A 12,785-nucleotide genomic window follows, 5' to 3' on the forward strand; every position below is an offset into this window, starting at 1 on the left:
ACTTACGATTGCAGAGAATCTGCTGTTGGGGACCCGGGTGATGCCTTCAATGTAGAGTTACGGGATAGAGTTAGACCGTCCTCGAAGTCCTTCGTCTGATCTGCCGAAGATATCTGAATCGGTCTGTGGTTCGGTGCCTCCATGCCTGCAACTTTTGATCAACGGAGGTATCAACAAAAACTTGTATAAATAGTAGCATGTAAAATAATAGAATCCCTGCCCGTGAAGGATCCCCACAATGGAATTGCTTCATCGTCTTCGTTCGGGGATGACGGCAGTGGGAGGAGGAATTAATGGTGATATTAGGTGGTTTAGGGTTAAAAGTCACAGTGTCATTAGACATATGCAGTTTCATCATATTGTGATGTCCGTTTAGTGAACTTTTAAATTTTTTTTTATCAATCCAAGGCTGCTGCATTTTTTATGTAATGGAACAGCAGTCTCAGCCAATTCCATGCCATAGGTTACAAATGAATGTATATGTGATTGAGTAGTTGTTTTTGTTAAGCCCAAAGTTTATAATATTTTGAAATTGTGGATGAAAACTATATTGGTTGGCTCACCGTGTTGGGTAGAGACAATAGAAAATAAAATAAGAAGTGCTCTAATTAGGAGACCCATTTTAAAACCATATCGATGTCACAAAATTTTCAATTTACTAAATATGTACAGAGTGCAAATTCATTCGTTAATTTTAAAAATATTTAATTCTACATTAAAGAACTTTCCCAGATAATAAAAAAATACAGAATATGACTACTTGGATCACGTAAAAATGCAGATATAAAAAGTTATCAAGTGGGAGTTTGGTGAATTTAAAAAAGGATTTACCCAAAGCTAAAATGCTAATTAAATAAATGTCCAGGAAGGAAGGAAAGTTTTAGTGGAAATTTTCCATGAAAATAGGGTTCCATCTTTTCATCCTAATATTTCAGATAGCATATTAAAAAGACAAGGTAGGCAATATTTGGAAGAATAATAGTTTCATGCAAGTGATCTTGAACAGGAATCAGAGACAACTAAATTTTTGACATGCAACTTGGTTATCTTTGATGCTAACATTGGTACTTTTAAATCAGACACGGAAAACTTACTGTGGTTAATATGACACAAATTGGTACTTTTCAGGTGGTGTGGAGAGTATACTCTACTAAGAGTGGCCTAATAAAATTCTTTTAAACTGTAGAAATGTCAAAATTAGATCGGATGCTTTTTTTCTGGGGTGATACCGGTGTCACGTTGGTGTTTGGATTTCTTCCATGGCCACCACTACGAAAGGGAGTAGAAGGTAAACCAGATTGATTTGTTTATGGTATGATAAAAAATGAAAAATTAGAAATCTCGAGTGTGCTTCCTATGCATCAACCATCCGGGCATTGCTTTAATTCTGTGGGCGAGAAGTCCATATTTTTTTTCCTTTTAAAAGTGTCATCGTGACATACGACATGACCGTACTATACAACCAACCACCAGGAAGTCTAGAGACTCCAATCCTGATGAGAACTTTTTCCACTTGGATACGGCACCATGGTCATCCATGAGTGCAATCATTTTTTAAATCCATTGAGCCCTGTTTTCCCTCAATAATTAATATATGCTTCAAGTATTACTTCAAGTATTACTTTAAAATAATTAAAGAGTACCCACAAGTACCCGTATTTATATGCATTATCTAAAGGGACAATTAAACAGGAATTTGCGACGAAAATGAAGACGAAACGGGGGCATTTTTGAAACACGAGTGAGGGATGGGAAATGGGCTCGTTAGGGTCTCACGGGTGCCGTTTTCCATCCCTAACTAACAATGGAGATCCAATCTGAACCGATTTGAAAGGGAACACGTTGACTTCATTCTCATTGGCGCTCTAGATAGTCAAACTAAATCAGATTTAGGACCCTAACAATAGGTCTAGGTTGATCTTGTTTGCTTAGGAGCCTTATTGGGCTCAAGTATATCTTGAGTTACTATTTTGAGGCATTATTGTAAAAAATATTAAACTATTAGAAATTAAAACATTTAGTATATATATAAATTAGATATATTTAATTTATAATGAGTTTTTAATTGAAATTTAAAAAAATAATATTTTATTTTTTAATTTTAAATATTGTTTACTAATGCAATGAAAAAGTGAGAATAATGATAAGCACTTACATAAATAACATATAAAATAAGTAACTTAAACTATTATCTAGGACAATAAATATAATAGTGCAAATACCTACTTACTTATCAGAATTGAAAACATATATAAATAGTATAAACTGATTTGTTTCTCAAAAATAAATAATAAAAGATTTTTACTGAACTTAATTACATAATAAAATAATTATGGATAAAGTCTTGAGTAATAAAAAATAAGGTGACTATTTCACATATTACAAAGTTTATGAAATAAATGTTGAACAACAAATTAACCCTCAATAAATTATATATTAGTCCCGTCAAAAAAATCAAACATTAGATATTATTATTTATAATATATATATATATTATTAATTATTAAGTCATAATTAATTTTTAGCCCAATTTTTGGGAGTATAACAAATTAAAATTATTTAATAGTTTATTTTAAATAAATTTTTTATGTTAAAATAGGAATTATTTGGTACATCATATTGTAGGACAATATGATCGTGTAAGAAATTGGAGAAAAAATATATTATCAATTCAGGGGATAATAATTATTTTTCAATAAAATAGATTATATATTAAATAACAAAAGTTTTTATGGTTTCAATCTCTTCACACAAACTCATGCTCAACAATAGTATTTCTGTAATGTTATTAAGGAACATTAATCAATCCAATAACTTATGTGATAGGATAAATCAAGGTTTTTTATTTAAATAGATGTTTTATTTATTGAAATAAATAATTATAAAAAATTAAGAAAATAAGTCTCCCACTCTTATCTCGTTTACAGTATAAACGAGATAAGTTTACACGTATGTCATTTACACTGTAAACGAAATAAGACTAGTGCACATGACACATATATATCTCATGTACAGTATGAATGAGATACGTGCAAGCTTATTGTAAAAAAGATAAGAGTGGGTAACGCCTATATATATATATATATATATATATTCATTTACACCATGGATATGGGCTCCATTTTGAACCTTTCGACCAGTTTCTCCTCTCTTCTACCCCTTTCTAACCTTTATCGAGAAAGACGAAGATGGCGCGCACAAATGCACATGATCGGGACATCAACAGGCTGAACGCAACATGGCAATACGTCGGGATAGTCGACTTTGCGGTTAGTTTTATTAACTTGACGTTTATGTAATCTTATATATGTATTGCCATGGTTAGGGTACTTGCCAAGAACTAGAATACAATTTGTATCATTAGGAACAGATCACTGATAGTAATTAATAATTCTACGAATGCATTTATCATTTTGTGGTAATTAAGTTGTTAACTACATAATTATTAATTTAGAGTTTAAATACTGTGGTAGATGTTGTCCAACCGTTTAAGCTAATTTTTTGGTCACACGTTTCTCAATTTATTTAGTTTTTAACTATCCAAGTTTGGTAATTAGATTATTAAGTTCAAGTTTTATAAGTGGACTATTAATTACTTTACTGAATGTTTTAATTTCACGTAACGTATCGAGGAAATGTGTACTAGCTAAGTAAGTACGTATTAACCGAGAATATTGTGTCGACCTAAATTCAGTCAGTATATACATGTAAAATTCTATTAAACAAATATATACAATAGTTATGCTAGTTTGATATGTTGATGGAACTATAGAAATTTTTAAATTTTAATAATTTCAGTAACATATTATCTATTGTCGTCAGAGGCCTCGCTTACTTCTGTCCCGACGAGTAAGTCACATGATTCCACCACCCGACGTCATTGTTCCGTATCTGAGGGAGGTTGCATTCAGCGACACAAGCCTCTCAAGGATTTCGTATTCGACAACTCACTACAAGAAACATCGTTAAAATCGACGGAAAAATCGACGGCCTGAAAATTGACAGTAAACTAGACGGCACAACATGTCTATCCAAAAATCTAATAAAATCAACGGCTTACCAATCTGTCGATAAATTTTAAATAAAATCGACAATCTTTTCGTCGATAATATGAGGTTAAGATTTTTCCATACTCATTAAAAGCGACACACTTGCCGTCGATAATATTAAATAAAATCGACAAACCGACTGTCGATTTTAGATTTATTAAAATGGACAAGAAAACCGTCGATAATATGATAAAAATATTAATAGCGACAACATCGCCGTCGATTTTAAATTTAAAAAGCGACAACATCGCCGTCGATTTTAATAGCTATATTTTTTATCATTTGAAAAATAATAGACAATTAATTATTAAATAATGAGACAAATAAACTTTTAAATACAAAAATAAAATTTATAATAAACATTAGATTGTATAATAGAATACCAGCAAATAAATAAGGAAAAATTATTTCTTAGAGAACCACAAGTGTTGTATATTCTAAACACTCCTTTTATGTTACACTGCTATGATTCTTAGTTTTTTCTCTTGATCTTTTCACCTTCATCTAGTAGAATCCAAACTACTCAGACAAACCTTGCAATAATTTAAATTTTGATTGTTACTATTCATTAAAAAACTTAGATAACAATTTCTTTATTTAGTAGTTATGTAAATATATACTTCAAAATACTATGGGATAAAGTTCATGTTTATACAAAATCTTAAAATACTAGATATGAAAAAAGATCGCATAAAAATTTATATGCTCATTACCGACCATTCATGAAATCATGCAGATATCCACCTTAGAGTTCTGTACTTGTGTTGTCCATGTTGTTCATATACAAAATCAAGCTGAGAAATGATCCTGCAAAGCAAGAACGATTAAAGGAGAGATTCAACACCGCAAGAAAAGTTAAACTTGGAATTTATGTTGGAATCTCTTTAAACAAAGTGTTATTTGATAGGTCTAAAGATTCAAGCGCAGTTAAATTTCCTAAGGATGCTCAAATTTATTATAATAAAATTTATAATAAACTTTTAAATAATGGGGCTGAAAGACTAAGTAGGTCATCTTTTTTTTATTCACTATTCCTTTCAGTTAGTGATTTATATCTTATATTCCTAGGACTTTATTTTGTCATATATACTTAATATCGTTAATGAATATCATTAGTTTTATCAGTAAGAATCATCCAAATTAAGAAGACAGATTCGTGATATTCAAAATCTAAAAGGCGAGTTTTATTTCTTTGTTCTTTTATGAAAACTAACTATTTCAATTCTCTAAAAATGCATGCAACCTCAACCTCATCCTTGGTTAGCTTATGCTATCAATAGACCCACTTTTAATCATAGTTTCTATAGCATGCTCTACTCTATAGAAGTGGACAATTCTCTGCCACTATGCTATCTAACATGCATTATTAGGACAAGTATTCCTATAACCTTTAGCTAATGTCTATGTACAATCACAAGACCGAATCAACAATTTTTCTGATCTCATGTAATTCACAGGAAATAATAAACCACAACAACTTTTCTATGTTCAAACTTGTTAATATTTGAACATAGGAATCTTGTAGCTAATTAATTAACAAGAAGGGTTATGCTTAAAACCTTTCCTAGAACGGGTATAGTGTATTTAACAATTCTTAATTCTTTCCGAATTACTATTATTACCATAATCAATTAACATCTTTGCTTAATGCTTACCCTCTAGTAAAGTTTTTCTCTGCAAGAATAGGAATCTTACTCTTAGGCCCTTGATTCAATCCCTGCAATAGAGAAGAAAAAGTTCTGTTTAATTATGTCTCTCAAACATTACATTGTAATTATATATTAAATTTCACCTATTAACAATGACTAATAATGGGTCCATATTTATATGTTTTGCGTGTTTTTAATTTGCATCAATTTTTTCAGCAAAAGACTCTGAAATTTGTAGTCCAATGGCTAGAAAGGTTCCCACGCAATAAAAATAGAGAGCTTTACATCACTAGAGAGAGCTATGCTGGCCATTATGTGCCTCAACTAGTTAGAGAAATTTTCACTTATAACACCAACACTAAGTACCATCAATCTCAAAGGAATCATGGTAAATATATGTATACTCAACTTCCATTTATGCATTTACAATACTGATCGATAGTCAAAAATTTTATACAACAATGGTATTTGCTTTTATTTTTCATATTTAAAAATTAGCAATTTTATCACCTTGATTTGAATTTCATATCTAAAATGGTATTGTTTATTAAGTGCTTCCTACTCACCAGGCTTCCCAACTCTTCTTTTTTCTAAACTTCGAAATCACATGGTTCTTGAAAAATGGTATCTTTTGTAGGTGCTGGTATAATAGTGACTATGACTTGATGCTCATATAGTATATATTATTATTACAGAATATGATTTAATCTCATTTTTGTACAACTACGAGATAAGGATATATTATTATTACTGGAAAAATGGAAAAACTTACATTGCCATGATGAAATAAGCATAGAAAAATAAAATATATGAAAGAAGCAAGAACAAACCAGTTATTTTTCTGCTCATAGTAGCATATACAAATAGTTTTGGCTCCACTTTCTACTGCAAATTTGTTTTCTGCTAGCATAGAACTTAGACACATATTAAAAACAAGTGAACCAGAAAAACAAAAACTTAGACAACTCAATTTCGGTGTCAGAGGAAATATACACAAATTCATATTAAGTTCATATTATGGTACAATGAGTAATTTTCGGCTCAATTGATTGATCAGAGGCATTTAATTTCATCAAGATGGAAATGAAATTTACATTGATAGCCAGAGAACCATACACTACTTACTTGCCCAAAGATCATATCCACCAGGGGGAATTTTTTTTAGCAGAAATGCAATATTTCTTTCCTAATATATTCAATTATTCACCCTCAATACTGTAACACAAGTCAACACAGGTTAAACTAACTCATTCTAATTATTTTGTTTAGCAGAATTCATAGTTTGGATTTCTAGATTGGATAAAATTGGATATTTAGGTCATAGTTTGGATTTCTAGATTTAGATACCTGGTTCTTGTGAGCTCAATTGAGAGAGAGAAAAGAAGGACCAAAGTAGGAAGAGCGACGGTGGCAACTGAGAGAAGGAGCGACGGTAGCACGACAGCAGCGGAGTGACGGCGGCGCGAGCAAAAGGAGCGACAGTAGCGCGAATGTGGGGAGCGACAGCGGCACGACAACAACAGAGCGCGATGGCGGTGCGAGCAAGAGGAGCGATGGCAGCGCGAGCGTGATGGAGCAACCACAGCAGCGGAGAATAACTGTTGAAAATGGTGTGAATTTGGGTGTTGGTGATGAAATGGTGAATTTGGGGAATTATGTTTCTAAACTCTGGAGTCGGGGAATTGGACGCGGGGTGGGTTTTTAGTAATAAAAATCGATAGTAAATTCGTCGATTTTAATTTGAAAGAAAGTCAGTCTATTTTATACGATAAATATACATCGTTTATTTAATTTTAGAAAGTGATCTAGATCGTTCAAATTTATCGACGGCAATGTTGTCGATATTTTAAATAATAAAATAGATGTCATCTTCATCGATTTTATTTTGAAAAAAAACAACACCCTAAGCGTCTATTTTATACATTAAATCTACACCATTTATTTGATTTTAGAAAGCAATCTAGAACGTTCAAATTTATCGACGGGATTGTTGTCGATATTTTAAACAATAAAATAGACATCATCTTCGTCGATTTTAATTTGAAAAAAAGCAACACCCTAACCGTCTCTTTTATACATTAAATCTACACCATTCATTTGGTTTAGAAAGCGATCTAGACTGTTCAAATTTATCGACGGTGATGTTGTCGATATTTTAAATAATAAAATAGAGACCATGTTCGTCGATTTTAAAATAAAAGTATTTTCCGTTCCAGACTCGTCGCCAATGTGACGATAATAGTGGGAAAGGTTAATGCTTCATAAAAAAATTGACGACCTAGCCGTCGATTTTATTGTTTTATTTTTAATTATTTTTTTTTAAAATATCGACAGCAAGCTGTCGAAAAATATCGACAGGAGAGATAGCCGTCGATTTTTTGCGTTGATAAATTCGTTTTTCCTTGTAGTGACTCTCTTATCACGATATTCATGGAGCGATGACATCCAGAGACCCACACGTTCTATCTACCGTGAGGTGAGGCCACTATCACCCTATTGGACGTGGTGTACCATCTTGGACATTTTTGCCTATTTTTTGGATGAAAAATGGAGCACAAGAAGATATGAAATGTATGTAGAGAATGTCAAGGGTTGCATATCCTTTTATAGCAGTTAAAAATCTGTCTTAATGTATCTCGTTTACAGTGTAAACGAGATATACACGTGTCACGCACACTAGCTTATCTTTTTTTTTATTTGGATAAAACCAATTCAATAACTATATATTATTCCTAAATTTCTTTTATGTAATGAAAAAAATTTAAAAAAAAAGCTAAAAGGTTTATTTAAAATTTGACTCCTCCATATTAAAAATCCTAGATCTATCCCTGGTAATATAAATACAAAAATATTTTATACACAATTATAATTAAAATATATTTTTTTCATAATTTTTCATGGATATTCTAAGAAAATACGAGTGATTCTTTGTTTCTTACTTTTATGTTTCGTGCTTGTCAATTCCTATTTCTTCTTTAATTTTGAAACTTATATCATGGAATTAACAAATAATATGCATAATCATAGATATACTAATTAAAAAATAAAGAATTTTTAGTTAAATAAAAAATAATACAAATTAATATATTAAAAAGACATAGAAGTTGATAAAAATTAACAAATTTACTTCACAAGTTGTGGTAGTTTTACAGGTTTTATATTATATTTGTTTTTTAAAATCTTGTACAAGGATCACGCTTTATATAAATATTGAGAGGACAAAACAATTAACAATGCATTTAATTTTAAGATAATTTGGTATGATTGAACTAGTTTATTTGAGTTAATTATCAAAAGTATGACATTATGAATTTAAAATTTACAAATATCAGTTTTAGTGTTTTGACAAAGTGAAAAAGTAAATCTTATTAAAAAGACTATTATGAATATTTTTAATAAGAACAATGCTACATGACCAATAAGTATTATTATTTTTGGCAAGCACTTAACCGATAATAATTTGTACTCATATTTAAAGAAATTTTACACATAATAAACATATAGTTTGCACCTATGTTTATCAAAGTTCGCACACATGAATCATTACCATTTGCATCCAAATTTTTCAGAGTTTAAACATATAAATTAATAAAATTTATCTGTTAAAGATAATTTAGTATTTATATTGACCAAAAGATGGCCAAAACAACTAAAAATTGATAATCTCCAAAAATTTCTCTTTTAATAATAATAATAATAATAATAATAATAATAATAATAATAATAATAATATCAACAATACTATTTAATAGTTATTTTTATTCAAAGTAATAATAATTTTTATAAAATTTAAACATTTTATAAATGTATACTCTCATATAATTCATAGGTCAGTCAGAGCTTAACCATTCTTGGATCAGATTTATTTTTGTAGACCTTGAACCAAATCCAAAAAAAAAGGAAATAAAAAAGAAAAAACAAATTATTCATTAAGCTAATAAATTTTATTGCTTCATCTACCTCTACTATTTTATTTTGTCAAAAAAATGTTTAATTTCTTTTATTTTGTTTAAAATTTTAATAGCACTTTTGGTTTTTTCAATTTCTAGAATAAAATAATGAGAAGAGGAATGTTAGAAGACTATCAAAATTTATTATTTTTTATTATTATTTAGCCATTAATGTATAAAAATATGAGATAAAGTATGTTGTTAAATTACTAGACTAAAGAAACTACACTAAAAAAATTGAATTTATAGTTAAATAATAGCTAATAAAAATAATAAATTTTAATGATCTCTTAGCATTTCTCTAACAAAAATAGTAGCATAGTTTAATAAAATAACGTAAATAATTGTAGAACAATTTTATAACAACATGTGGTATATTTAATAAAAAATTATTTACGCATATTTCATATTTATCTTTTTCATAATTTAAAATATATAATACAAACACCTAGCTAATATTTCCCAATTAATAGTAAATAGTAATTACGTATGCAACCATTAAAATGACTCTCATCACTTTAATGGAATTTTCATTTTCAAAATATATTTTGCATAATTAAATAATAAACTTTTTCTAAAAAAAGATAACGTTAATAATTTGAGAAAACATTTTGTTAAGAAGAATTAGATAACACCTTATATTAGATCTTTTTTTAAAAAAGAGTAGTAATTGTTTAATGTTTGTTTTTGTCCAATTACATATAAAGTTTATATACATGGAGACCTTTTTTGGGAATATAATTACGGTTGTACTTAACGGTGAACTTCTAAAACTTACATACTCACCTACTTAATGGAATCATTAATGATTATTATTAGTCAAAGCAATTTCAATAGTATTACCAGTTGTTCTTCTTACATAGGCCAGGTAAAACTTGGTATTTTTGGCCATTATATTCTTAGCCACCAAAAAACTCCCCTTATACAAACCTTTATTCTCAAGTAGTGAATCCTAAAATTTATATCGCTAGGCTAACTACTATAAATAGTAATAAGAATTACTTATTAGTATATTTAGTTATTAATTATATAGTAGAACTTCCATAATAATTTTTATAATTTGTAGAAAAAGTTATATCATAGTTAGTTGATTAGGTTATTAAAATATAAGTTAGATTAAGAATTTAACTATGATAAGTTAACTTATTTTATTCAATAATAATAAGATATGTCATAAAAGAATAATTTATTATTTATTTTAAAAAAATTGAGTTAAAGGAAGAAAAATAATTATGTTAATATTAAGTTAATAATAGAGCATGAAGCTCCCAAAAGGATCCCCAAACAAAGATCAAAAGACAAAAAAAAAGTCAAAAACAAATCCAAATACATATCAAAATTAAGAAACACAATCTCAAAACATACCAAGAGAAGAGGAATAGAGAGCCACATAAGATAAGATAGAGGAGCAAAAAAGAGCTAGAGCACAGAAGAAGTGACGGAAACAGATCGAAAAGAGTAGATTATTGGATAGGAAAGAGACCGCGAGACGACATTAATCTACTAATTAATACCAGCCACCACCAGAAACATCCAAACTCTAAATTTGGATATGACAGTAAAGGAAAATTTCATAACAAATATGAATAGAGACTCGTGAATTGCATTTACATTTATATGCACTAAATAGTTGAGTGATATTATTTAATTTAATAATTAATTTTTATTTAATTTTATAAGTAATAATTCTAAATCTTTTTAGCAATTCTGTTCATATAATTAACAAATAATAAAAAAAATATATAAATAATTAAAATAGTTATATGACATAATTATATACCATATATAATAAGATGCTTGCACATAAATAAAATAGTATATAACATACTATATGGTTTATATGTGTTTAAATATTATAATTAAAAATAGAGCAATAAAATTTAAAACACATAAGATTTTTTTATTGAACCTACAAACACAAACAACTATTTTTTGATAACATTATTCGATATAATTGATGGAGAAAAAAATAAAGATTAAATAATACTTATCACTTTATGTTGAATTCTAAAAGATTTTTCGGTATACAATTTTTATGGTGCCATTTCTTGAAAGGTAAAGGAGATAAAGGAAGTTAGCTTATTATTAGCTTATTGTTAGAATTACTAATAATTTATTAGTAAGTTTGTTACTGTCCTAGTCAGCATTCATTGTAACTATATATAATGAGATACACATGTAATTACGTGATTTAGATTGTTATCAATTCATTCCTTACACATTCACAGAACTTTACTCTTTCTCTATTCTCTCTTTCTCTCTGGCTTGCTACCTATATAGTATCAGAGCTCTCTCTCCCATTGCTTCTACAACGATGTCTCTGGCGCAAGTGGCGCAAGCCTTTTCTAGTCCAATAGCTATGAAATTGGATGAGGATAACTATCTACCATGGAATGATCAAGTAGAATCTATGAACAAAGGATATGAGATGCTTGACCACATCACAGGACGATCAATTCCAGTGAAGTATCTCTCCAACAGAGATGAAGCTGCCGATGTGATAAATCTAGACTTGGTTACTAGCGTCGATGAGCAAGCGGTTAACGATAAGAATGGTCAGTTGTGTCTTGCATGAAATCTGGTGCAGGTTTAGGGATATGGATAAGGAGGCCTCAAAAGAGAATATGGATAAGGAGATCACTAAATATAACAAAAAGAAGTCTGTTGATAGGAAGAAGGGTAAAAGGATAACGGGGTGTAAATTAAAAAGGGGCATTGGTAAAAGAACAAGGAGGTCTGACAAGAAAGAGAAAAAAAAAGAAGAAGCATTCAAAAGAGAGCAAAGGCAGACGAGTTGTACTGACCCAAACAAGTGAAGATGAAATTGAAGACTTAGATATGAAAGTGAGCAACGGTTGGTGGATAGGTAGTGCTCTGCAGTTGACAACAAATAATGAAAATAAAGTTGAAAAATATATTAAAGAAGTGGTTTAGGAAGCTTGCAGGGATAAAAGAGCAGAAATTACAAAAAGTGACAGAGACAAGAAAAGGAAGATAGCAAAAGAGGTAGGTGAATCTAAAAAATTATCTTAATGATTGTTCTTTGAAATTGTAGAGGGTTAAGAAGTAGAAAAACAGTGGGGTGTGTAAGAGAAATGGTGAGAAACAATTGTGTAAAAATGATTGGCTTAGTTGAA

Source organism: Arachis stenosperma, chromosome 3 (assembly GCF_014773155.1).
Source record: "Arachis stenosperma cultivar V10309 chromosome 3, arast.V10309.gnm1.PFL2, whole genome shotgun sequence".
Taxonomy (NCBI): domain Eukaryota; kingdom Viridiplantae; phylum Streptophyta; class Magnoliopsida; order Fabales; family Fabaceae; genus Arachis; species Arachis stenosperma.